The sequence below is a fragment of the Oryzias melastigma genome, linkage group LG5 (genome assembly GCF_002922805.2).
Source record: "Oryzias melastigma strain HK-1 linkage group LG5, ASM292280v2, whole genome shotgun sequence".
NCBI lineage: Eukaryota > Metazoa > Chordata > Actinopteri > Beloniformes > Adrianichthyidae > Oryzias > Oryzias melastigma.
Window position 1 is genome coordinate 16531668 of NC_050516.1, and position 5283 is coordinate 16536950.

At 37.7% G+C, this 5283-nt stretch overlaps 1 long non-coding RNA gene across 1 annotated transcript; it reads left to right on the plus strand.

Moving 5' to 3' along the window:
- The first annotated feature begins 1006 nt into the window (after positions 1-1006).
- On the plus strand, positions 1007-3778 carry LOC118598766. Its single transcript, XR_004947881.1, has 2 exons — positions 1007-2920; positions 3318-3778. It is a non-coding gene; the product is annotated as an uncharacterized LOC118598766 (long non-coding RNA).
- Positions 3779-5283: the final 1505 nt, after the last annotated feature.

Genomic DNA, 5283 nt, shown 5'->3' on the forward strand with positions numbered 1-5283 from the left:
CTGAAAAGGCTGCAGATAGAAGACAGATTGTGACCATCAGGAATTCCTGACACCAAAACTGAAGAAATGAGACATAGAGAACAAAAAAATCTTCTTCTTAACTGTTTGTGACACAAAATGAAACAAAAACACAGAAAAGAGGCAGGTAAAGGGTTTACAGAGACACAGGAAAACAGATACTTGAGGAGAATGAGGTGGAATACAGTAGGAGGTTTAAAATAGGAAAAAATGCAATTACAGATGCTATAGATTAGAAAACAATCAAACAAAGCCAAGTGCATATATATATATGTACTTAAAGTAGGTTGATCATATCTACTTATAGTCTGAAGTTCTACCAGTTCACTGCTCCCTATGGATCACAAAGCAGTGCTAAGGTTATATACCACAAGGAAGATAGATGTTTAGACTCCATACCACTGAGTGATTTAAAAACTAGTAGCACCTTAAAATTGATTCCGCAGTATTCTGTGTAAGGATTTAGGAACAGGAGAGATTTGATCAGTCCTCCTGGTTCTTGCTGAAACTCTGGCAGCAGCGTTCTGAGTGAAATGCAGCTTTTCAGCAGAAAACGGTTACAGCCCAGCCTGTCACAGATGAAGGTGTGAATTCTTTTTTCCATAAAGTTTCAAGTTTTTAATGTTTGTCAAGAAAAAAAACAGAAAGAAAGAAAAACAATGATTTTTTTTGGAGCCTTAATGTGATTGCTGAAGCACAGCTGTGCATCAGTTATGAGATTTGTAACATGAGTTTTTGTGTCTCCATGTTTCTGTTATTGAGATGATCTCTAACTCCAGTTGGTGGGAAAATAATAAATATTTAACCATTTCTATGTATTAAAAAATCACATAAGTGGCTAAACTACGTTAAACTATGTTAATTATATGCTAAAGTTTTATTGATGAAAAATGTTTATAATAAAAAAAATGGGCAATACAGTTTAATGATGCAAGAGGTGATGGGATTCTTCCAGATTTAGACCTAAACAAACAGTTTGTATGTGGGGATGACAGGAGAAATCCATCAACGAGTGCTGCTGGATTCTTTAAGAGGTTGGAAACCCAAACCTTTGCATGTCTCGCTAAAAACTGCAGGAAGATATGAGGTCTTGCAGGCACTGAGCTTTCAGTTTGCACAGTAAAGTACATACTAAATGCTGAAAGGCTCAGTGTGTGCATTCCAGCTCTTTTTGAAAGCAATCAAAAGAAAAGTGGACTTCAATATTTTTTCAAACCACGATAGAAAAAAAAAGAACTCAGCAATGGTACTATTTTATCTTGTGGAGGGATCTAATATAAAATGTACCTTTTCAGGTTTACTGTGTGTAAAAATTTATGTAAGTGTGTGTTTTCTGGAAAGAGGACCGTATTTACAAGAAATCATCCGCTGAAAACTTGCAGTACCTGGAGGGCAAGAAACATCAAAGAAAGTGTAGGAAAAGTTCAGGAAAGCTTGAATTTGAAATCACTAAATCCTCAAGGAGGACAACAATCCCAAGGGCCTTAAAGTCCACCACAACTGGGTTTCAGAAGTCATGGAGGATTTCATCTCACTCACTTTGAAGGCCATAAAAATGTGTTCAGGTTTGTCAGTTCCAATGCACAAAACATGTGGAATCAAAGTTGATTTTCTAAAAAGAAGTGAGCGGTGGTTCCACAGAGGTACCTCCACTGCTGGTGTCATTAGAGGGGACATTTAACCAAAGAGCAACACATCCTGAAACTGTTGAATATTTTTGAGACAGGCTTTTGGTGCATTTGATTGGAATCACCTTTAATGCTAGTTATGTCCAGCCATGTAAATACAAGCATTTTGTGATTTGTCCATTACTTGTTGTGTCACTTTTTTTTCAAACACATCAAACAATTGTGTACATTTTGCAAGTAAATCTAACTTTCAGCTGTGGTATGATTGTGCAACTGTATGAGAAAATGTCTTTATTAGTTTTTAAAGTCCATCTCTTATTATTTTTTGATCTGTTGTAAAAGCGTTTCCAGTGGTCTTTTAATTAAAAATATTTTGTTTTTAACAAAATAAATAAATAAATAAAAAATAAAGCTTGTCATTTTCTGGACACACTGTAGTTTCTGCAGAGCAGCAGTAGATCAGGGACCATTGGTGGAGAACAACCACACCCCTTCTACCCCTCCCCATTGCTGAAAGCTCTCCGTTTACATACTCTCCCATTAGCTTACAGTCCCTCCTACAGAGTCTCACTCCCAACGTGTCTTATATGGATGTCACTTTTTGACATTTTGGGTGTCACCAATCTGTTGTTTTTTGACATGTTGGCTTTTCTCATTAAATAACCGGTCCCCAACCCTCGTGACACAATACCAACGCAGAGTACCGGTCCAGTCCACGCCACGAGGGTTGGAGACCCCTGATTAGCGTATGCATTTTTCCCTGTTTGTGACCTGGTACCAAGCGGCCCTTGGACCAGTACCGGCCCAGAGGTTGGAGACTACTGATTTGATGGGAACAGCCAGCACATCAAAAAACGACAAGTTGGGGACAAACAAAATGTCAAAAAGTAACCCGGATGGAGTTCGAACCATTCATTCATTTATGACGAGTCGGGAGTGAGTATGCGCTGGTACCTCACACCCCCAAACTAACATTACTCGTGCAAGAAAAATTGGATCCACATGCCAACTCTGACAAGGAAGACAAAGAAAGGAGGACAAAATGTTCAAGTGCATCAACTAGAAATCCTTTATTACAAATTTTAAAAAGCATCAATAAAATCATAAACAGCAAAATCTGAAAAACAGCTAAATGCAGTTCTGGTGTTTTTTTTAGGGTTCTATAAAGAGCCAGAAAACCCGTTACAGTCAAGTCATTTGGAGCACTGCCGTCACTGGGTTTGGCTGGATGATTGGAACTCCCACGTAAAGTCAAAGTGACATTGGTACTGAGAGTGAGTATCATTCAAGCATGCACCTGTCAACTAACCTGCAAGGCAACTCCTTTTAAAGGTGTTTGGTAATATAGTGCTTTGGATCCTGCAAATGCCTTGTACCTTTGAGATAACCCCAGCTAGATATGCTTGAGTCAAAGGCATTTTTAGCCTTGCACTGAGCTTCCAATCTTGAATAGGGATTAGTATATGAAGTCTAGGTAGATAGATTTATCATGGCAGGGCATATCCAGCCTCTCTGTCTCAGATGGCAGAGTTGAAATAAAAAAAAACCCTGCACTCTAAAAGTCCTTGCTTGTTTTTGAGTTTGAAGAATTGAAAAGTAATTGTAAAAGCAGGGGTCATTTTAGGTATAGTTTGAGTAATTTATTTTTCTTTATCTAAATCTCCCCTACAGGTAAAATAACTGTCGACCCTCAAGGCTGTAGAGGAGGAAGACGATTGTACACAATGATAAAACTTGAGGGATGAAGAAGGCAGAGGGCAGGTGGTGCTCTACAGGGTTGACAGATTCAATTTTATTTTTTAATTTAGAAATTCTTTACATTTGTGGGTAAAGATCACAGTGAACCGCCCTGCTGCATTTATTTTTCTCCTGATGTGAACAAGTAAAAAAAAAAAAAAAACTATGATGAATTTAGGACTTTTCTCGCTGCAAGCCTGATGGCAAACTAAAATAAATAAATATATATAAGCGCATTTGCAGCAATACATTTCACAGTTGTGGTTGTGGCGTTAAAGGATTAGCATCTGCAGATGAACTAACTGACTGGATTAGTGCTCTTGTTGCTTAATCTGGAGACACTATGACAAAGACACACCCACACATACACGTGTGAAGAAAGAAAAAAAAAAAAATCAGGCCAAGTCAGTCATGGCTCCGATCCCATCACAGCGCGTTAGTACAAAATTATTTTGTGTAATTAAGCAGTCATGGAGCATACTGTTTATTTTGCAAACACTGTGCTGACAAAAATAGAACAACAGCGCTGCTGCTCTCTGCCATGAGCTAACACGTGTCCAAACCTGCTATCGCAACCTGTGCAGCGTGAATCTGCTCCTGACCTAAACGCTACAGCCGAGCAGATGAGTCGCAGCGTGTTGGATTGCTTGTGACTTCTTTATTTTCCCCCATTTCTTTTTTATTTTTAACTGATCTGAAGTCAATTCAACAGAGAACATTTTCTCAACCTGTTGATATGATTCTGGTCCTGTACTTCTTCGTCGTCATGGAAATTTGCTGTATAATTAAAGAGAGTCCTCCCATTTACTCAGATATTTCAGTCAATTGGCAGATTTTTTATTTTTGTTGGATGTTTACCCAGCTCTGCATGTGTTTTTTTTTGATCATCTTAAAAACCAGCATCACTTCTAGGAGTGGTAGACAGTGATGTACAAATTGTATACAGAATCTGTAATGTAAACAGGTTTTATGCATCCTTTATCGGCAGAGACGGCTGATTTGTTTTTCCAGGATCACACATTTTTCATTTTCAGTGAGTGGTTTCAAGATTCCTGTCATTCATCTATTTTGTAGGGAAGCAGCCTTGTTTTTACTCTTTGCTGTGCCAAAAATGTAAGGAGCAAAGTACTGTTAAAACAAGCTCTAAACTCCTGTAATTACTAAAATGAATCACTGTAATCTTTTTTCTGATTTCCTCTCCTTTTTCAAACTGTTATTGCATGTAGAATAAAATGTTCTAACATCCCTGGCAGTCAACAATTCTCACCAAAGGCATCAAGATCTCTCAGTGAAATAATTTACTTCTTTAGCAATTAAACTTTTGATATAGTTAACCGAGCTATATTAAGACTGGAAAACTGGGTGTTTCCCACTGGACCAAAACTAAATTGGTTTAAAAAGGACTAAAAAAACATGAAATATTGTTGTATCAATTGGTAACTTCACATTTGAGCCAAGAGAAATTACATGTGGAGTTCATCAAAGCTTCACCCTGGGGCCACTTATATTTAACCTTTATATGCAAACACTGACCCAGGCCATAAAGAACAACATTAATTCAATTCACTTTACTTTATTAGCCCAAAATCCCAACACAGTTATCTTAATGGGCTTCACACTGATAATTGTCCAAAAACATACAATCAATTACAAATTTCCCAGGTTGGGATGAACAAAGTATTTCTATTATGTTCTAGTCTATTCTACAAACTATAAACAGTAGCTGATAGCCAAAAATAAATTAATAGACTTTAAACTAGGGATCCCTGCCCTTAGACCCTCCATCTTGGTAAGAACAAACTCATTAAAAAAAGATTCTGGGAATAAAAAGAAGAAGCCTCAGGAAAGTCCACATGAAAGAGAGATCATCTCCCAGGACGGACAGGCAATGTACCAGGAC